The sequence below is a fragment of the Triturus cristatus genome, chromosome 4_2 (assembly GCF_964204655.1).
Source record: "Triturus cristatus chromosome 4_2, aTriCri1.1, whole genome shotgun sequence".
NCBI lineage: Eukaryota > Metazoa > Chordata > Amphibia > Caudata > Salamandridae > Triturus > Triturus cristatus.
Window position 1 is genome coordinate 989,383,470 of NC_140586.1, and position 22,928 is coordinate 989,406,397.

Consider the following 22,928-nt stretch of genomic DNA (forward strand, 5'->3'; position numbering starts at 1 on the left):
ACAGCGCTGTCACCTCCCACTTCAGGTCTCAGATGCAGGCCCAGCAAGGCCTTCGGGCCCCGGAGACTGTCCTCGCTTACAGGCACCAGTTGCCAGGGTGTCGCAAGGACGGCTCTAGGCAAAGTGCTGCATCACTGGTTTTCCCCAGCAATGCGCCTCTTTGCATAAATGAGGCCGTGATTCTGCATTTCCTCTTCCCCTGTGGGTCTCACTGTCTTCCTGGCTGTTGGGGGGTTTGGGGAGGGTTGTTGACCTGTGCTGAACTTGGCCCAGGCTGCTCCATGTTGCATTCAATTGTTTTTCTTTTTTTTTTAAGTCTCGCCGGAACAAGCACATGCGCTGCTCTGCGAGACATTTAGTTAGGGCTTTTAAAAGTGCTGCCGACAGTTTTCAGCGCCCGAGGCGCCATCTGGAGCTTTCACTTTTTCCGCAACTGCGCGCCCATAACTCGTGTGTTTGTCGTCGCGCGCGCACCCCTGCTTTCACTTTTGCCGTCTTGTTCCTTTGAGGTGCACTGTTTACACTTATCCCTTTTTTTTTTTCCTTCTATGGCATGGTCCCATAGTCACTCGCCCAGCAGCACACCCCCATACAAATAGACTTCCAACTCGCCTATCAGTGCGTATAATTTTTCCTAATAATAAGTAAGCCTGGGCTAAAATTTTGTTCCGTTCGCGGAAATTGCGATAATTTGACATTTTCGCGTTCCGCGGAAAGCGCGAAAATGTCAAAATTTCCGCATTGCGCAGCTTTGCGATAATTTGGTTCTTGCTCGCGCTGTAAATTAATACATTCTCGCGCGCGCGCGATCGCCTTACCTGAATCCCTGCGTTCGCCGACAAGTTTTCTTGATCCGGTCGCGTTCTCCATGAGATGTTGTATTGTTTTTAACCATTTGCGCTGTCTCGGGACAGTTCGCGCCCGCAGTGACGTCATGCGTCGCGCGATCACGTCTTTCTTCTCGCGATCATGCACCGCGAGACAACTGAAAACAAGATGGCCGCGCCCCCGCGAGCAACCACATGGGTAAGTTGGCGAGCCGCAACCATGCAGAAAATCTCGCGAACATGCAGGAAAAAAACTTCCGCATCTTCGCGATATTACCGCGTGTTTGCGATAATTTTAAAAATGTTCGCGATAATTTGCGAAAGTGGATTTCGCAAATTCCGCCCACCCCTAATAATAAGGTGGACCTATTGCCCTTGCTGGTTGTTCGATGTTTTCATGTGCATTTTCAGGTCTCACCTACAGATTGCATTTAGCTGTTCCTTGTCTGACCTATCATGGGCGATACTATGGTTACAGTGGGCTTTGGGCCAGCCTATCGTCTGGTTTCCTTGTGCCTCATTTGCATGTCTCTCATTCCACTCTGTCTTCATCCTTTGAGTTTTTTCCTTTCCCTTAGCACCGCCTCCTTGCCATCATTTTGATTCAGGGACTTGTATTTTCCAGTGCTCCCACTCAGGTAACCACTTTTTCTTTTGCCTTTAGCACACGTCATCAACAAACAGCATTTTCGTTCCTTTTGCCAATTTGGACTAGAATTGATAAAAAAGCATTGGCAAAACTAATAAATCTGCAGTGACAGCCCAAACGCGACACCTATGCTTGTATAATCTGTAATTGTTGTGGGCCTGTTGTGTTTGCACAGGTTGTACTACACAGCTCATTGGTCCAAGTACCTGCTGCAGATTTCACCCGTTTGCAGCATTTACAACTGACTTCTGAATCTTCGCTGGTCTGCAACATTGTGTTTTACCAAGTTTAACCGTGTGATGAGTCCTACCTTTCATTTACAGTTCTTCACAGCCTTTGGCGGTTCACCCCGTTGTTAAGAAGGGCAACTAATGCATTTTCTCCTTTGTTGAGCATACGTGCATGCATTGCGCTAAGTGGACTGTGCCGCTGAAGCAAAAGTGTTGGAGGGAGGACCACCGGGTAGTCGGGGGGACTATTCCGGGGCACCTTCCTACCGCAAAGTTATAGCCGAGCGCCGCTGAGAAGCCCCCTCGGGGAGGTCTTTCTCCTATGATCGTACTAGGCCCAGTAATACCACCACACAGGACTCAATATCAGTTGCGTGACTTGGTTCTTTATCAGCAGTAATACGTTCAATATTTACAGTGGGATCGAGGGATCCTATAAGAGTCTCAATGTCTGTTAGAGGGATAGGGTAGCGGGACAGTCTTAGTACCAACCAGGTATGGGAGGGCTCTGCACCAGACCTTGAGTGCTGGTCTCAGAGCGGCTCGGACGTGGGGAGCCGCGACGGCGTCTGCAGGGCTCGGGTGGTAGTTCCGCTTAGGTCGAGCCGCGACACAGTCAGCAGGGCTCCGGTGGTAGGTCCGCTTCGGTCGAGCCGCGACGAGGTCAGCTGGGCTCTGATGGTAATGTTCAACAAGGTCGGGCTGCGACAGCGTCAGCAGGGCCCCAAAGGTTCGTGAAGGTCTTTAAGCACGGTGGAGCCGCGACGTCGTCAGCAGGGCTCAGAGGGTGGGTTCAGGGTGAGTCTTCTTCCGTAGGGTCAGCCGCGATCCGATCAGCAGGGCTCTTGACTCCAGGATACAACTGCTGTCCTGTTGTCGGGTCGCCCCAGATATAGGACTGGAGCCCTTTGATGTCCGGACCCTTGCGCCCGGAGGGGGCGGAGAGGCCGAGTAGGGAGCGGCCAGACGCCCAGCAGGAGAGGCGCCAGGCCCCAGAGAGCTGTGGGGCGATCGCACCTAGGTGTGGAAGGACGGTTGGGGGTCCCATCGATACTGCCCTCCGCCGGGAGTGGGAAGGGCTCACGTGGTATCCCCCGGGCCAGGGGTTGGCGTCTCGATGTCGGGCCTCGCTGGGACCGAGGCAGGGTAGAGCAGGGTCACGCAGGTGGTCACATGGAGTGACGTATAATCCAAAATGGAGGAGCCCCGAGGTGCATGGGACCTCGTGCGGCTTAGCGCAGGGAACCAGGACCACGCCACGAGGCCGGCTCCCACAAAAAGCTATAACCAAACCTTTTGAACCGGGAACAGATACAATTTTCCCCAAATAACACAGCGCTGGCAGTCGTAGCGCTTTCTTCCTAAAACCAAACAATGTCTCAGTCACACTGTACTGCTGGTTGATGCTTCTTGCATCAGCACCTCTAACTTGAACCCCGGCGTTAAAATGATTCTAGCAACGCATCGAGGGCTCTGCACCTAGCATCAACTCTTGGTTGAGAGAAGATTTCATAACCATTTTGCAGTTTGCATACAGCCCGTCAGTCATCAGCATCTGAGGTTTCAGCCTCGTACAAGATCAGCGGTTCGAGGTTGCCTTTGAATGCCCTTCAGGGCATGTTCTACGGAGCGCAGCCGAGATGTGACATCTTAAGCTCTGACTGTTAAATTACCTTTAGTTATCCCAGTGAACAGTGTTGCAGGTTTTTAGTGTCCGATTTTGCACAAACCCTTCAGAATATTTTGTAAACTGATCCCAGAGCTGGGAGGCAAGCCTGCAGCCTCCGTGAAGACCTTTTGCAGCAGTATCGATGAGCTGCGTTCATTAGCTTGAATTCCAAGCGCTGCTTCACAGGCAGCAAAGTTAGATCATGCAGTTGGCGAGAAATAGGTCCAACTTCCAGATATCTAATGGCAGCAGCAGCGCTGTGAGCAGCTGTGGCTGGCGCTGCCGACGGTGGGAAGATTCCAAGTAAAGGTCACTGCCCTAATCCAAGCGAGGTGTGACGGCAGCGGTCACCGCTGGTGCACGTGGCAGCTTAGAAAGGCCATAAAGATTATCACTGGCAATGACATCAGATCTTTGGCAATTAAAACAAGCATTGGCATAGCCAATAGGTCTCGCTTTTGGGACCTTAGAAGTATTTAGTTATGCAGCTTGTGACCTTATAAGTGTTTAGCCACGCTACAGTTGATGTTGTTGCACCAAGGATATGGAGCTGCATAACTAAATACTTATAAGGTCCCAAAAGCGAGACCTATTGGCTATGCCAATGCTTGTTTTAATTAGAGGTGTATTTATAGGCTATTTTCCCGCTAGAGACTGAAAAGTGACATTGGGCTGACTAACATGATTTTCTTTGCCGCTATTTGCCCTTTCGTCACTTTTCTCTCGCTAACGTCACATTTAGTTGCAGTTTTCGCCGCGGCTAGCTGATACTATCGCCATGTAGTGGCGTATTGTAAATATGTTGATAACAGGGCAATAGTCAGAGTTAAGAAAATTGCCGTTAACTACAGCAAAATGTGGTTTGTGGCAATTCTTCTAAACATACGCCTATATGTCTGTGCCCAGATACATCCATGGGAGAAGTGACTGCGCCTACATATCTGAGCCCAGATACCCCCTTGGGTGACGTGTCAGGTGGTCCAACGTGCCTGTGTTCAGACACACCGGCGCGAGGCGCTTGCGCAGATCTTTTCTTTAATTCTAATCTCACAAGCGTTGTTTGCTCACTTGTCGTGGTGGACATGTTGCCTCTTCTCGTGACGTCAAGGCAGTCAGTAGAATAGTCCTCCCCCTCTCTTTCAGTCTTCACAGAAACAAGAGGTACAACGTCTGCAGGTTCTGGAACAAGAGATCAAAGTGATAGATTAGCACAAACAAGTGAAGAACTCTCCATTCCTTGAATACATCCATTTAAAAAAGGTGAACTAAAATAACCTCTTGTGAAGTAAGAATGAAACAGAAATGTAAATCTTCTGATATAGCAAATGCAAAACTAATGGAAGGGATAAATGGAATAAAAGCTAAACCGAGCAACGAAAGAACAGCATATTTGGAACGCTTCATTCTTTGGTATGACTAAGAATAATTTTATGGACAATCTACTTTGAAAGGGCAGTAGGTGGTGCTATTTTATAAATATTGAAACTCTTTTCAGGCACCAGCAGATGCCATTCTGTATCCTCGCGAGAGCCGTGAATTACTTTCCCTCGCAGCGTTAGATTGGCGTCTGTCCTTTATTGCAGGGGACAGAAGCTCGGCCCAAACATGGGCTATATTGAATGATCGTGGTGATTATCTTCACCATGTTTAGACTGTTAATCACAACACAAGCAGTATACTTTGTTGAAGGAAACAGAAACGAGCAATCCGTTGATACCCTAAGGTCAAACTAGAGATGTATCGAACTAAATGCACCTGGGATTACTATCACCAACACATATGCTGGCAGGTAATGGCCGGGCCTCATAATAATAGTTATGTTGTGTCTCTGCGTGGACCACACAAAAATCAAACCGAGCTGGCATTGTCAGTGCTTACATTAGCCTCTCCCACACAAGAGCACCTGGCAGGCAGGTACCGCAGAGAGTGCGCGGTCTGTAGGCTGCAGTGATGTCAGAAGAGAGAGGGATCGTATTTGTTTCCTCTTGTCTACGTATTGGAAAGGAATGAGTGGGTGTAAACATCTAATCATGCACCGAACTAATGACTGTGCATTTGACAAGAGCCGAGGAGGGAATGAAGCCAGGGCGCAAGCAGGGTTACATCTTAGCTGATTACCAACAGCGATTTCAGCACACACATTTTGTGCAGCAAAGAAGCAAGTAAGTTTATTACTTTTAAAGTTGTATGTTATCCGTGGACCATTGCAGTTGCAACGCGACAAGCCAAGCATCTAAAACAACCATTGGCCGCGCAGCATGAAAAGTAACGCCGCGCGGCCGTATAAGCAAAAGTCATTGCGATTGCGATCACTCTGAAAGTGAAAGTGATCGCGATGACGCGCAAAAAGCACGCTAGGGATGCGCACGCAGCAGCAGGGGGAGGGGCGGAGGCAGGGAGCAAGCAAGTGGAAAGACAGATGGTGCTGAAGGCTGGCGGTTCGCGCGTGCACGCTCGTGTGAACGCAAGCTTGTCGCCAGCCAGCAGCACTTTGAAAACTCACCTACTAAAGTCTCTCCGAGCAGCGCATGCACGCTGACTCAGCAAGACCTAAAAACAAATAAACCCTACAGAGGTACATTCAACCATAATCTTACGTTATATGACTGAAGTTACCCGTTCTACCCCTGCCAAGAATTTAAAAATGGAATTCCTGGCTTGCATGAGCCCTTTTATGGGGGTGGACATCTCTGTCAAGAGTAAGGAGTTCTTTGCTCCCATAAATCCCACTCGAGGATGGGAAGCAGGCCTCCCAATGTGTGGCTAGCCTTGGATGTTTGTGAAAGCCCACAAACCTGCCTGTTTTTCAGCATTCACTACTACTCCCCTTTCCCTTTCCACCCTAGAATGGGTTGGAGATTTACTCCAGCCAAGCAGGCGGAGCCATTAGTCGAGGTCGTGTGCGGGGAGGAGCCATCATCGTGTGGAGCAGAGCCATCAGCATGTGGGGCAGAACCATCAGTTGGGCCGTGTACAGGGCAAAGCCATCAGCATGTGGGGCAGAAACATCAGTCGAGGGCGTATGCAGGGAGAAACAATCAGGGTGTGAGGCAGAGCCATCAATCAAGGCTACATGTGGGCAGAGCCATCAGCGTGTGGGGCTAGGCCATCTGCGTGTGGGGCGGAGCCATTAGTTGAGGTCATGTGTGGGGCCATCAGTCAAGGTTGTGTGTAGGTCAGGCCCATCCGTCAAGGCCTCGTGACGGGAGGCACCATCAGCACATGTGATGGAGGCATCAGTCCAGGTCGTGTGCGGGCGGGGCCGTCAGTCGAGGTCATATGCGGGTGGGGCCATCAGTCCAGGCTACGTGAGGGGTGAAGCAATCAGCGTGTAGGGCAAAGCCATCAATCAAGGCCATGCGTGGGGTGGAGCCATCAGCGCATGGGGGAGCCATCAGTTGAGGCCATGTGCTTGGCAGAGCCATCAGCATGTGGGGCAGAGCCATTAGTCGAGGTCGTGTGTGGGCGTGTGCTAATGGCTCCACCTCACAGTCAATATTGTGTGTAGGGCAGGGCCATCAGGCAAGGTTGCATGAGGGGTGAAGCCATCAGCTCGTGGAGCGAACCATCAGTCAAGGCCACGTGAGGTTATGAGATATCAGCGTGTGAAGTGGAGCCATTAGTCGAGGTCATGTGCGGGGCCATCAGTCAAGGTTGTGTGTGAGGCAGGGCCATCAGTCAAGGCTGCATGAGGGGTGGAGACATCAGCGCATGGGGCAGAGCCATCAGTCGAAGTCGTGTGCGGGGCCATCATTTGAGCTCATGTGTGGGCGGAGCCATCAGTCAAGACTGTGTGGGGGTGGAGCCATCAACATGTGGGGTGGAGACATTAGTTGAGGCTGTGCATGGGGTGGTGCCATCTGCAAAAACAACAATTGATGGACAGAATGCAGAACAATGTCATACATTCACCCCAGTACAGAGATATGGGCCTAAATCCATCGTTTTTTTGCTCACCATGCCATTCCAGTTTGAACCCAGCCATATGCAAATCAGTCTTGACCCTGTGCCCCATGGGAACAGTCCAGCCCGAACTGCCAAGCCAGGTCCATCCTGGACTGGAAACAAGCATCCTAGGACCGGTTTCGGGCTTTCAGCCCTCGTCAGCCAGGATAGCCTGATTCCAGTGGCATGGAGAGCAAGGGACTCACGTCTGAGCATACCCTTCCCACTCAGGGTGACAAATGCAAAAACAACAATTGAGGGACAGAATGCAGAACAATGTCATACATTCACCCCAGTACAGAGATCTGGGCCTAAATCCATCGTTTTTTTGCTCACCATGCCATTCCAGTTTGAACCCAGCCATATGCAAATCAGTCTTGACCCTGTGCCCCATGGGAACAGTCCAGCCCGAACTGCCAAGCCAGGTCCTCCCTGGACTGGAAACAAGCATCCTAGGACCGGTTTCGGGCTTTCAGCCCTCGTCAGCCAGGATAGCCTGATTCCAGTGGCATGGAGAGCAAGGGACTCACGTCTGAGCATACCCTTCCCACTCGGGGTGACAAATGCAAAAACAACAATTGATCAAGAGAATGCAGAACAATGTCATACATTCACCCCAGTACAGAGATCTGGGCCTAAATCCATCGTTTTTTTGCTCACCATGCCATTCCAGTTCGAACCCAGCCATATGCAAATCAGTCTTGACCCTGTGCCCCATGGGAACAGTCCAGACCGAACTGCCAAGCCAGGTCCTCCCTGGACTGGAAACAAGCATCCTAGGACCGGTTTCGGGCTTTCAGCCCTCGTCAGCCAGGATAGCCTGATTCCAGTGGCATGGAGAGCAAGGGACTCGCGTCTGAGCATACCCTTCCCACTCGGAGTGACAAATGCAAAAACAACAATTGATGGACAGAATGCAGAACAATGTCATACATTCACCCCAGTACAGAGATCTGGGCCTAAATCCATCGTTTTTTTGCTCACCATGCCATTCCAGTTTGAACCCAGCCATATGCAAATCAGTCTTGACCCTGTGCCCCATGGGAACAGTCCAGCCCGAACTGCCAAGCCAGGTCCTCCCTGGACTGGAAACAAGCATCCTAGGACCGGTTTCGGGCTTTCAGCCCTCGTCAGCCAGGATAGCCTGATTCCAGTGGCATGGAGAGCAAGGGACTCACGTCTGAGCATACCCTTCCCACTCGGAGTGACAAATGCAAAAACAACAATTGATGGACAGAATGCAGAACAATGTCATACATTCACCCCAGTACAGAGATCTGGGCCTAAATCCATCGTTTTTTTGCTCACCATGCCATTCCAGTTTGAACCCAGCCATATGCAAATCAGTCTTGAACCTGTGCCCCATGAGAACAGTCCAGCCCGAACTGCCAAGCCAGGTCCTCCCTGGACTGGAAACAAGCATCCTAGGACCGGTTTCGGGCTTTCAGCCCTCGTCAGCCAGGATAGCCTGATTCCAGTGGCATGGAGAGCAAGGGACTCGCGTCTGAGCATACCCTTCCCACTCGGAGTGACAAATGCAAAAACAACAATTGATGGACAGAATGCAGAACAATGTCATACATTCACCCCAGTACAGAGATCTGGGCCTAAATCCATCGTTTTTTTGCTCACCATGCCATTCCAGTTTGAACCCAGCCATATGCAAATCAGTCTTGACCCTGTGCGCCATGGGAACAGTCCAGCCCGAACTGCCAAGCCAGGTCCTCCCTGGACTGGAAACAAGCATCCTAGGACCGATTTCGGGCTTTCAGCCCTCGTCAGCCAGGATAGCCTGATTCCAGTGGCATGGAGAGCAAGGGACTCGCGTCTGAGCATACCCTTCCCACTCGGAGTGACAAATGCAAAAACAACAATTGATGGACAGAATGCAGAACAATGTCATACATTCACCCCAGTACAGAGATCTGGGCCTAAATCCATCGTTTTTTTGCTCACCGTGCCATTCCAGTTTGAACCCAGCCATATGCAAATCAGTCTTGACCCTGTGCCCCATGGGAACAGTCCAGCCCGAACTGCCAAGCCAGGTCCTCCCTGGACTGGAAACAAGCATCCTAGGACCGGTTTCGGGCTTTCAGCCCTCGTCAGCCAGGCTTGCTTCATTTCAGTGGCATGGAGAGCACGGGACTCACGTCTGAGCATACCCGTCCCACTCGGGGTGACAAATGCAAAAACAACAATTGATGGACAGAATGCAGAACAATGTCATACATTCACCCCAGTACAGAGATCTGGGCCTAAATCCATCGTTTTTTTGCTCACCATGCCATTCCAGTTTGAACCCAGCCATATGCAAATCAGTCAGGACCATGTGCCCCATGGGAACAGTCCAGCCCGAACTGCCAAGCCAGGTCCTCCCTGGACTGGAAACAAGCATCCTAGGACCGGTTTCGGGCTTTCAGCCCTCGTCAGCCAGGATAGCCTGATTCCAGTGGCATGGAGAGCATGGGACTCACGTCTGAGCATACCCGTCCCACTCGGGGTGACAAATGCAAAAACAACAATTGTTTGTTGTAACGCTTTTGGGGTGGTGCCATCAGCAAGTGGGGTGGAGCCATCAGTCGAGGCCTTGTGAGGGGTGGAGCCATCAGCACGTGGGACCGAGCCATCAGTTGAGGCCATGCGTGGGGGAGACCCGTCAGCATGTGGTGTGGTGCCATCAGTCGAGGCAATGTGTGGGGTGGAGCCATCAGCATGAGAGTGGGGCCAGGGTACGTGGGGCATGTGGGGCAGAGCCTTTACTCAAGGTCGTGGATGGGGTCATAAGTCGAGGCCACATGAGGAGTGGAGTTATCAGTGTGTGGGGCAGAGCCATCAGTCAAGGCTGTGCACGGGGCGGAGCCCTTAGCATGTGGGGCAGAGCCATCGGTCAAGGCCATGTGCAGGGCAGGGCCCTTAGCACGTGGGGCAGTGCTATCAGTTGAGGCCATGCGCGGGGTGGAGCCATCAGCGCGTGGTGTGGTGCCATCAGTCGAGGCTATGTGTGGGGTGGAGCCATCAGCGTGAGTGGTGGGGCCATCAGTCAAGGCTATGTGCGGGGCAGAGCCCTTAGCACGTGGGGCAGAGCCATCAGTCAAGGCCATGTGCAGGGCAGGGCCCTTAGCACGTGGGGCAGAGCCATCAGTCAAGGCCATGTGCAGGGCAGGGCCCTTAGCACGTGGGGCAGTGCCATCAGTTGAGGCCATGTGACAGGTGGAGCCATCAGAGTGTGGGTCCGAGCCATCCGTTGAGGCTGCGTGCAGGGCAAAGCCACCCTGGAATGGACTCAAGATGTACTCCAGCCAATAGCTGCTATGAGTACCGCCCAGGGTGAAAGGGGAATGGATCCAAGCCAGATTAGCTGAGGTGCAGGGGAGGAGGTTTCTCCAGGGATCACATTTATCCTGTGGAGAGAATGTGCTTGTACCGGGGTTCTGTCCGGAGTGTGGAGTTCTTTACTGTGGAGCAGGAAGAGGATCCTGTTGGAATGCTTGTTCCTGGAAGTGATAGTAAATTCAGGAAAGTTCCAAATCTGTGTTAGCAACAGGCATGGATCTGTGTCTGCACATTTACCACTTTCTTTGTGAATTGGGTCCATGCATTATAAATTCATGCAAGTGTTGCATGGGAAGCCAGACTTTAGGTGGTTAGAAACCCTTCCGTTCAGGAGGCTAATTTAGTTAAAAGGGTAGAACCTACTTTAAATGCCTGCAGTGGCTGCTTCTGTCTTGGGCAGTGAAAGGACTGGTCTGAACTTTCTGAAATCTACTTTTGTGAGTTTCTCCAAGGGCTTGAGGTAGAGCCTGCCCCCCTGTTCAAGAAGTCTCAGGAACAGCAAAGACTTCAAGTTTTTCTGCCCTCAGCACTGGGGACTGTGTGTTTTGTGCTGCAACAGAAGAAAAAGCAATCCGACGCCGTCTACCACTCCGCTGCCGAGTCCAAGTCCTGAAGGCACTGCAGAGGGCACCGCCACAACGCTGCACCGCAACCCTGGTCTCACCGACAACGCCTGTTGACGCCGCCACCGAGCCGCTGCTCGCACAGCGATCTGTGGGCACCGCACTCCGTATCGCCTTACTTCACGACGCCACCTTTGTATCCCCAACGACAACGCTCCACGCCAAAATTGACACCGCTGCTTGCACCGTAGTTTGAGGGCACGGCTCATAAAGTTACATGATGCACCGCCCTCATCCCGCACCGCAGCCTTGGCCTACTGATGCCAGCGCTATCGGCTCCAGTTCGTCAGCCGACTACAGCGCTTCAGCAACGACAATGCTGTTGTAAATTAAAGCAGATCGTGATTAAGCATTCACTGAAAACATTAATGCTTCCCTTTTATCGTGTTTTCTTCATTATGTTGGCCGAAGTCCGGACTCCATTTTGTATTGACATGCTGCCACGTGTCCACCACAAGGAGAGTCCGACCTCTGTGTTAGTTGCTCTTGTAATCTGCCTAGCAACAGTTTATAAATAGTCCTCTTGTCCATCTGGCGCATGCCCAGACTTGACCACGTCTGTTATAATTAGTTCTGCTTGACCATGTGTTTTCGCGGGCTCAAGGAGTGTGTTAGCTCCGCCCATGTATTGATTTAGAATCGAGAATGACCCTAAATGGTAATGTTCTTCGACTTTATGTGCTATCCACCCACTCATGAGCCCCTCTGTTGTGTATATAAGGGGACTGTGTATGTAAGTTCTTTGTGCTACTCCTTGCAATACTGAAGAGTGTTGTGTGGATTGTAGGACCACCCTTAAGGGTTAATAAACGTTGTTTTTGTACTTTGCAGTTTCCGTGCCAACTTCCTTATAGATTTCGTTACAGAAGAGCGAACCCTTGTCTCTTGCGGGCCTAGCTGGGGCTTGTATTCATCAATTGGCGCCCGTCACGTGGGGCTCATCGGCGACTCGGATGCTCGAAGGACTGGTCGCGACGAAGGTGAGGAGTTTGGCCGGGGACGTGATCACTGCCAGTGGCGTCTTAGCCCTGGCATCCCGAGGTTTTTCTTCCTTCCCTTCCGAGCTGACCGTCTGGGTGGCGCCGGTCATCGACTGAGACCTCTTCTGTCGGTCCTGCCGTGAGAGCCGTTTGGGCGATTGTGGAGCTTGGCAGTTGGAACCTGGACTCTTGATTGGTAAGAACCGTTGTACGGTACTTGCTCCGAGTTTTGAAGCCTGGGTTGGCTATTTGAGTTTGATTGATGGTGACTAGTCATATTTTGAATTTGTCTTTGTGAAATATATGCGTTGCAACACATATAGGCAGGTAATGTGGAGAAATTTCTCCGGAGCTGTGTAAACTTGGAACGGCGCAACGATTAAGTGCCATTTTTTTGATAATACTGCATATTTTGCATTATTCTTAGCATGCCTGCTTTTAGCGCACTCCGTAAGTGGTGTTGCTGCTTTGGGAACCGGTTGAACCTCGAGGAATCTGCTCCAGCTCCCCCAGAGGGGACTCCTAATAGGGATATGTATGTGAAGCATGGTCTTTCTTCCATAATGTACAGCACATTGTGGAGGAAATATACTAAGAAGGATCCTGAGTTGCGATGGCCTTTGTATGGATCGTTTGATATGCGTAAGATTGAGTATGTGGAACAGTGTATGTGTAAGCGGCGTGCTCGACAGGATATGTTTGAGTGTGTGCGGTTATGGGTGAAGGAAGTGCGTGAGCGAGAGAAACGTGAGAAAGCGCTGTTTGATAAAGAGCAACGAAAGAATGATCATGTGCGAGCACAAGAAGCGAAGAGTCGGGAGGACAAAGAGCAGACGGAGAGACAAGAGAAAGAGCGTAGGCTCCAAGTTTCGGGTCAATATGTCGTTCGCCAGCCACTTTATCCTGTCCTTAATAATCCTGATGATGATTTTTATTTACTAGATCGCTCTCCGCCCCCTTATGTTGGCGCATCTGCACCACGGCCGCAAGATTCTGGCCCGGCTCCGGGTAAGGTAGACACCCGGTCTATGTTATCGGCCGAGAACATGGCTGACCTTCGGAAACTTTCCTTTCGTGCACTTAAGGGCAGGATGTCCATAGAGGACTTATTTCAAACTTGGGGGTCATGGCAAGATAGAGAGAGGGTGTATTTTTTGTCTCATTTTGCTGACGACGTAATTGCTGCTTTCCGCAAATATTCCGGTGTTTTTGAGCCTGACGAGGTGACATCGGAGGTTAGAGCATTACATGATGGTGTTTTTTCTCCCCCTAAGGCTCCAGAGGCGGCTCGACGACTGTTCGCCTTACGGGACGAGGTGCTGGCGCTTAGAGAGAAAGCACGTCAACAAGCTGAGGAGGAGCAGCAGGATTCGGTTGCAGCAGGGGGCCACTCATCCACCTCCCAGTCAGATAAGGATGTTGTAGTGCATGTTAAACCAATGCGAGAAGCAGCGCCTTTGTACGTTCCTCCTAAAGGAGCGGGGACTAGTTCCGATATTAACTCCGCCGATGCTAAGGGATATTTCGTGTATAACTGGGTTTATACCCCTTGGCATAGGGCCGATGTTATGGCATTAAAGAATGCATTGCCTGACCCCCGCAAGAATCCAGCGGCCTTCTATGAAGAAGTTGAGGGGGCCTTGAATTCTTGCATTATGACCTTAGCGGATATAGATCTGTTCTTTGGCCTTATCCTACCACCGGACACGTGGCGATCTGTCCGAAAGGTGGATGATATAGTTGCTTTTAAGGCCCGGTGGTCTGACCTTGAGGATGAGGATAGGGAGCGGAAGCCCGCACAGAAACCACCCCGGAATATTCTAGATCTTCCTGCTGCTATTGTCGCTAAATTAAAAACAATAATCCCCCCCAAAAAGATTGACTGGAATATGTTAGCGGCATGTAAGCAGAAAGTTGATGAGTCAGTGGCGGATTTCTTCACGCGCTTTGAAGAAACGTTCCATGATTTTAGTGGTCAGTCGCTTACCGACGACACAGGCCGCCACCTTTTCGCGGACAAATATGTGGCTAATCTGCTGCCGGCAGTTGCGGCCCGGTTAAAAGCGAGTGAGAGTTCTTGGTCCTCCGCGACACCGACGGCCCTTCTAACCATCGCCCAGTATTATGAGCGTCAGGAGCAAGAGGCGAAGGGCCAGGAGGAGAAGAAATCGAAAGATCTCAAAACAAAAGTAATGTTAGCGCAAGTATATGGCCCGCCCCGCCGGGGTAATACTAATAATAGGGGAAGGGGCGGATCTTATGGTCCCCCTTCGGGCCGATCTGATTTGAATAAAAACCAATGTGCGTACTGTAAGCAGTTGGGCCATTGGGCCAGGGAGTGCCCAGCGTTGCATGCTTCACGACAGGGGCACACTCCGGGTAACCAGAGAGGTAGAGGGGGCTTCTCGAACTTTAGAGGGAATTCTAATGATAATGTCCGCTTCGACACTGCGGGGCAGCACCGGGATAGCTCAAACGTTTTCGATCGTCAGCACCAGTATCATGTATCAGATGTCGATCACTCGGGATATCATGATTCTCAGCATGCATAGGAATGCGTTGGATGGGGGTCTGAAGCAGTTGAGGTGCCGGTCGATCAGACGGGTCCTTATGTATCGGCTGAGGTTTTAGGTTCTACTGATCAGTTCCTAGTGGATACAGGAGCGACACGTAGTGCATTGTCTAGGTACTTGGCTCCAGGGGCTCCCCCATCCGGCTCAATGGTTACATCAGTAGGGTTTGACGGTACACTCTCCCGAAGCCCTCTTTCACAGCCCCTTGCATTTAAGGTTGATTGTTTTTCTGCGCCCTGTTCGTTTCTGCTTGCCCCGTATACACCGGATAACATTATGGGCCTTGACATGTTAAAACACTTTAGGGCTACGATTCGCTGTTCCCCCGAGGGTGTGAGAGTAATTCTAAATGACAACTACCCCCGATCTGAGCGGATGTGTACGATCTCAGAGGAGGCTTTGTTGGCTACTCTCCCCCGCGCTTTATGGGCGACTTCGGACACGGATGTGGGACAAATGGTGATTCCTCCGGTCCACATTAGTGTCCAGGAGGGGGCGGTGCTACCACGCCTCCCGCAGTATCGTATTTCGCAGGAGGGCGAGGAAGCTCTCATACAGATTGTGCAAGATTTGATCGCAGTAGGAGTAGTGGAAGAAGTTCCTTATAATATCTGTAACAGTCCGATTCTCCCTATTCTAAAAAAGGACACGGATGCAAAGGTCTATCGGTTCATAATTGATTTGAGGGAAGTGAACAAGATCGTGATACCTCAGTACCCGGTGGTTTCCGATATCACGACGTTGCTCACCCTGGTCCCGCCTACGGCGACCGTGTTCTCGGTGATTGATTTGAAAAATGCCTTCTTTTCTATTCCCATTCACCCTGATAGCCGATTTCTTTTTGGGTTCACATTAAACAATAGATCTTATCGTTTTTGTAGAATTCCCCAGGGCTACACAGAAAGCCCTAGTATTTACAGTCAGGCTTTGAAGCGACAGTTGGATTCCTTCGTTTTACTCGAGGGGGTCGCCCTCATTCAATATGTCGATGACATCTTGCTGGCGGCTGACACCCTGGAGTTATGCGAGAAAAGCACACTATCCTTACTTTCCTTCTTAGCCTCCCACAATCACAAGGTATCTAGGAAGAAATTGCAATTCTGTAGACCAAAGGTGACTTATCTAGGTCACCTTTTGTCTAAGGAGGGGCGTGCACTCACACCAGATCGTATCCAATTAATCTTGGACACACCGAGACCATCCACGCAGAAGGATGTGCGTGCATTTTTGGGTCTTGTTTCTTTTTGTAGACAGTGGATATTGGGGTTTTCACACATAGCTAAGCCATTGTTAGCGCTCTTGACAAAGGACACGCCTATCCCAATCCCTTGGTCAGATGAGTGTGATGCTGCTTTTCAGCAACTACGACAGGCCCTTTGTTCAGCACCAGTGTTAGGAACCCCTGATTATGCAAAACCCTTTTCATTGTACGTGCATGAGAAAGATGGATGTGCATTGTCAGTTTTAGTGCAAATGCATGGTGATAAGCAACGCCCTTGTGCATACTTTTCGGCTGTACTTGATCCTGTCGCCCGCGCATTGCCAGGGTGTTTTCGCTCGGTTGCGGCGACAGCTGTGTCAATACGGCAGAGTGAAGGAATTGTGTTGTCCCATAAACTGTTGGTGTTAGTTCCCCATGCTGTTGATGCCCTGCTTAATCAAACAAAGACGCAGCATTTGACCAGTGCCCGTTTAACGGGATATGAGTTGACGCTTTTGGCTCCTCATATTACGTTGAAAAGGTGCGTGACATTAAACCCGGCCACATTGTTGCCATACCCCGAGACCCAGCCTGAGGCGCAGAAGGCGCATGATTGTATTCTTGTGACTGAGGAACAGACAAAGGGTCGTATTGATCTCCAGGATACGCCCTTTTCAGAGGTAGATGGAGAACTGTGGGTAGACGGATCCTGCCTGAAGCTGCCAGATGGTACGACTTCAGCAGCATATGCAATTACCACGTTACAAACGATAGTGGAGACAGCACGCATACCACAGAAGTCAGCTCAAGCAGCGGAACTGATAGCGTTAACACGAGCGTGTGAGCTCAGTACAGGATTGTGTGTGAATGTTTACACAGATAGCCGCTATGCCTTCGGAGTAGCGCACGACTTCGGCCTACTCTGGAAGGAGAGAGGGTTTCTAACGTCACATGGGGTGCAGATAATGCATGGAGAGTTAGTTCACAATCTTTTAACTGCATTGACGTACCCGAAGAAAATTGCTATTGTTAAGTGTAGCGCCCATAGGAAAGTAGTTGATAAAGTTGGAGAAGGGAATGCGTTAGCAGACCGAGTGGCACGGGAGACTGCGATGCAGCCCGGTGCTACTGCCATGTATGTAGTGAAATCACAGGTGGAGAGATGGCGTGATGCAAAGGAAGAAGTGCGAGAGATACAAAGAACCGCTTCTGATAAGGAGCGGGAGCAATGGGCTAGCGAGGGAGAGTTGGATGATGAGGGTTGTTGGAGAAATAAGCAGATGGATAGATGGAAGTTACCCACGGCTTTCGTACAACCTATGGTTCAAATGGCACATGGGCTAGCACATGTTGGAGCTTCCGCAATTGTGAAATTGCTTACCCAAGTCTGGGAGCATCCAGAGATTGCTAGCACAGCAAAGAGGGTGGTGCAGACCTGTATGATCTGCCTGAAGTATAATCCAGGGAAAGGCACGCGAACTCCAGCAGGAGGATTTGCGACGCCCACTGCACCCTTTGAGGTTCTGCAGATGGATTACATCCAGCTTGAGCGCTGTAATAATTTGAAGTATGTTCTAGTAGTGGTTTGCGCCTTTAGTAAGTGGGTTGAGGCGTACCCTGCGAAAGACAATACTGCGATGACTACAGCGAAGCTATTGTTGAAAGAGTTTTTCCCGCGATACGGCGTCTGTAGACTTCTATGGAGTGATAATGGCCCTCACTTTGTAGCGGATGTTATAAAGTATGTCCTGAAGGGCCTAGGCATCACCCAGAAGTTCCACGCCGTGTTCCACCCCCAGTCTGCAGGACTAGTCGAGAAGTACAATGGTACGCTGAAGCTTAAGATCGCCAAAATCCAAGCTTCGACATCTTTGACTTGGCCAGACGCTTTGCCACTGGCGTTATTGTCCATTAGGTCGGTGCCACACTCCCGAACCGGCCTTACGCCCTATGAGATTGTATTTGGGCGCCCAATGAATATTTGGGGTCCACCGAGACCTAAGGCTGTGTATGATGTACCTTGTGTGATGATGAGTGATTATCTGGCACAGTTAACGGATAACTTGGTTTCTATTCATCAACAGGTCCGAGAGGCGCTCCCTGACCGGTCTACTGGCGAAGGACATGGTCTCCGGCCTGGAGATCATGTGATGGTAAAGGTCTTCGACAGGTCGAACAGTCTGGAGCCCAGGTGGACCGGACCTGAGCAAGTTCTTCTTGCGACGAGGACGGCAGTGCGAGTCTCGAACAGGAAAAACTGGATCCATTCCCTGCACTGTCGGAAGGTGCCGCCCGGGTTGGTGGAGTCTGCCGTGCTGACCGATCAACGAGAAGTTCTAGCAGCAGAGACAGGCCGTGCTGCGAAGCCAAACGACACTGAGGAGCTCTTTTCGGACCACACGACTCCTGGAGGAAGGCGATATCATCTGCGACCAAGGAAGTGAGATCTTCAGTACCGGGACATACTGTCAGAACGGCCCTTGGGTTAGTGAAACGGAGAGCCGCTGAGGCAAGGGGGGGGGATCAGCCCTGCATTAGTGTAGTGACACCCGTCTTGGCCCGTTGGTGAAGAAATCAACCGCTGCCCAAGGGGAAGAGTTCTGACAGACCTTTTAGTTTCAGGAAGATATCAGGGTATTGTTTCCTTTGACATGGAGAAGAAGAAAATCCTTTGTGCGTTGGGGTTCATGCTAACAATAGCTGTTGTTGGCATAACAACATGGTTTGTGGAGGAGGTCACACCTGCTCGGAAAACACTTGTGTTGACGACTCCGGTGCCTGCGGAGCACTACTTTTATACATTGCCGTATCAAGAATTGAAGCATCGGCAGTCCTATTTGAATAACACTTTCATCCAGATGCTGCATCATACCCACGTTGCTACGAATGCTACGAACTGTTGGATATGTGGGATGATGCCAGCTCATCAGAAGAAAGGAGGTACGCCATTCATACCACTTCCTTTCTCTCACAATGGCTCTTGTAGAGCATGGTACACTTTGCTGTTTGCGACTCGGAAACCGACAGTGGGACGATTGCTGTTCAGACTTAATAAAGAATGTCATCAGGACAGAAATGGATATCCACAAGCAAATGGGACAATTTGGGAATGGGAAGAGTACCGACCGGACAACGAATCCATTCCCTACATCTTCACAAACACTAGAGACACTGTGGGGAAGGATAAGTTCGTAATCCAAGTGGCACAAGCCCAAGCGGACCTGTGTGTCCAGAGTGTGGGTTTTATCCCTGTTGGCGTCAGCGATTGTTTAACTGTTCTAAACATCGATGGACTAAATAACAGCACCTTCCTAGCATCCCATAATACCTACTTTGTGTGCGGGAATAAAGGTTATTACCGTCTGCCAGCTGGGTGGTCCGGGGTGTGCTATGTATCATTCCTATTACCCCCTGTATTCCTAGCACCTGCATCATATCATAAGGACTTGAAATTGCTGAACAACGTGACTGTAAATAGATATAAACGTACTTTATCAATTAATGAGGTGGATCAGACGGACACTAGCTTGCAACAGTATATTGATTTCAACTTGGGACTGTTCTTCTTTGTTGGAGCTGCTTTGAATAGTAGGAAAATCCGAAGATTAACGAGAGTGGTAGAAGCTGTGACTAATCAGACCGCTGCTGCTCTTGGGAATCTTACGGAAGAACTCCAAATCACCAGAATTGTTGCATTGCAGAATCGTATGGTATTAGATGTGATGTTAGCTGATCGAGGAGGAGCTTGTAAAATTATAGGAAGTAGCTGCTGCGTGTTTATCCCTGATCATACGCCATCTGTTTATAACGCTATTAATAAGTTGCATAAAATAGCCGCCGAAATCCACACGGAAAACGGTACATGGTCCTTTTCTGGTTGGTTTTGGGCGTTGGTTACTGCCTGGGGTTGGAAGGTCCTAACTGGTCTTTGTATTATCATAGCAATTCTGTTCTTTCTCTGTATGTGTATCCAATGTGGACCATTATGCTGTTCTGTATGCATTTCATTCTGCATTCCAGATAAAAAAGCTATTGCCGAAGTTGCCCGCCAGAAGGGTCTAGCTAAAGAGGTTAAAGGAATGATGGTAATTGACATATATGATGATTATTCTTGGAAACCGGATGTCTTCAGTAAATGCTGAAAGGGTCGTCTGTTGTAAATTAAAGCAGATCGTGATTAAGCATTCACTGAAAACATTAATGCTTCCCTTTTATCGTGTTTTCTTCATTATGTTGGCCGAAGTCCGGACTCCATTTTGTATTGACATGCTGCCACGTGTCCACCACAAGGAGAGTCCGACCTCTGTGTTAGTTGCTCTTGTAATCTGCCTAGCAACAGTTTATAAATAGTCCTCTTGTCCATCTGGCGCATGCCCAGACTTGACCACGTCTGTTATAATTAGTTCTGCTTGACCATGTGTTTTCGCGGGCTCAAGGAGTGTGTTAGCTCCGCCCATGTATTGATTTAGAATCGAGAATGACCCTAAATGGTAATGTTCTTCGACTTTATGTGCTATCCACCCACTCATGAGCCCCTCTGTTGTGTATATAAGGGGACTGTGTATGTAAGTTCTTTGTGCTACTCCTTGCAATACTGAAGAGTGTTGTGTGGATTGTAGGACCACCCTTAAGGGTTAATAAACGTTGTTTTTGTACTTTGCAGTTTCCGTGCCAACTTCCTTATAGATTTCGTTACAGAAGAGCGAACCCTTGTCTCTTGCGGGCCTAGCTGGGGCTTGTATTCATCAATGCCGCTGCTTGCATCGTGACTTGCCAGCACCGCGACGAGCACCGCATCACTTCCCACCCTGACCCTGGTCTCACTGGCAATGCCATTTAACGCCACCACGAGCCGCTGCTCGTATCGCGACCTGAGGGCATCGCATGCCGCATTGCTGCACTTTGCACTGCAGCACCTGACGCCTGCCCACACCAGCTCTTCTGACTTCAACTGCGAGGATTTCAATCTGCAGTGTGACTTCAAGGGCCAGACGACTCCTACACCGACGTCTGGAACCGATACCTGCGGACACCGTGCTTTTGGAAGCTCAACGAAGAGGTCGCCGATGCCCTGCATTTCTAAAGGTACTGTTTTGCTGGTCTTCCTGACACCATAGCTGGCCCGTAACTCTGCGGGCAGCCAGAACTGTTTGGATTTGTTTGTTCACGACACCGTGATAGCCCCAGAGGGAGCTATTGACTTCAAGGAACTGTTTTTCAAGGTTACTTTGATAACTGAAGATTTTTCAGTACTGTATTGTGGATTTTTATCGTTTTGGGTCTTGTCTTGAGTATATGAAAATATTGGATATTTTTCTAAACGGATGTGGTGTCCTTTTGTAATGCTTATACTTTATTAGTGTTGGTTATGTGCAAATGCTTTACACATTGCCTCCGGGATAAGCCTGACTGCTCGTGCCAAGCTACCAAGGGGGTGAGCAGGGGTTATTTTAGGAGTGTAACTCCCTTATCCTGACTAGAAGGAAGGGTCTCTACTTGGACCAGTTGCAAAACATTGCCAACTAGGGACCCCCATTTCTTTTTTTTTTTTTTTTTAATTCTGTTTATTGATTTTCAATACACCAACATACAGCACAAGCATCAATACAAGCAATAATTGGCGCATCAGCTATATACACGTGTTTCAAACATGGAGGGTCTAAGACCAAATTGCAGTATATACTAGAACATTACATTGCAATTTCGATACATGAGAGACTATTAGGCTACCCCTCTGGCAGCGCATCCTCAGGCACACCACAGAGACCCCTCCAATCTGAGGCCCCCCCCGACCCCCCCTCGCCCCTCAGCACCTCAGCCCATGGCCCACCCCGTCATCCAGAATCACCAGCAAGAGGCCTGCACCATAGACCCCATCTTCACGTCTGGGGGTCGCCTATCAATGTATGAAGGAAAGGATGCTTAAAAGGGACCATTACAGCGCTCCCATCTCTGTCGTGAAGCTAACTGCCCATCTCCCTCTCACCAGGGGGTTCCATCCCACGCGGGCGCGAGAGTAAGTAGCATGTCAGGGGGGCCCATATATCCCTAGGTCTGGAGGCGCTTGGCAACAATTCAGCATATGTGGCTAGTTTGTCTTGGCAATCCACCAAGTCATCCACCCATTCCTTAAATTTAGGCGCACGCCCTCTGCCCCAGCGGCACGCCACCCGCCTCTTAGCTAAAAGTAAGGTAAGGGCGACGTATTTACGATGTGTTGCCTGTATTGGTTTGACATATCCTAGCAGTGCCAACAGCGGCGTGGGCTCAATGCGCGCATTTGTCATAATGGCCAGGGCGGCAAAGATCTGTTCCCAATATTCGCGTATGCTCGGACAGTCCCAGGCCAGATGAAGAAAGTCCGCTCCTGGGGTCTGACATCTCCTGCAACAATCCGAGTCCTGCATATGATATTTGTGCATCTTGACCGGAGTGTAGTACAATCTATGAAGATATTTATAGTGAAGTATACGAAGCCTGCTACTAGCCGAAACTCTCTCAGTTTCCAGGCAACAGTACTCGCATTGCTCGTCTGTTAGTGCAAAACCTAGCTCTGCGCTCCATCATGAGCGAGAGAGCGTGGCCGGCAATGTCCTCTGCTCATGCACTGTCCTATATATGGTGGAGACAAGCCGTTTATTCGTTGTATTTTTCAGTATTAATTGCAGCGGGGCCAGCGTCTGTGGTTCTGCCGGGAAGTCTGGGATTATCGCCCGAATGCCTGATGGAAGTCGGATATAGAGGAAAACATCCAACGAGGTTTGTTGCATGTCCCGAAAGATGTGCTCAGCAGTGCGAAAGCGCCCATCACAAAAGAGGTCTCCCCAAGTGTCGATACGAGTGCGCTCCCGGAAACGATGAAACACTGTTTCCTGCAGCACGGGCACACTTGGATGAT

General features: G+C 50.1%; 1 pseudogene across 1 annotated transcript in view; it reads right to left on the reverse strand.

Moving 5' to 3' along the window:
- LOC146839235 (uncharacterized) overlaps positions 1-22,928 on the reverse strand; it is a 310,687-nt pseudogene that overhangs the window by 108,651 nt on the left and 179,108 nt on the right. The window contains exon 5 of the transcript XR_014960814.1: positions 4,444-4,554. The product of XR_014960814.1 is annotated as an uncharacterized LOC146839235 (transcript). The remainder of the gene's footprint in view (positions 1-4,443; positions 4,555-22,928) is intronic.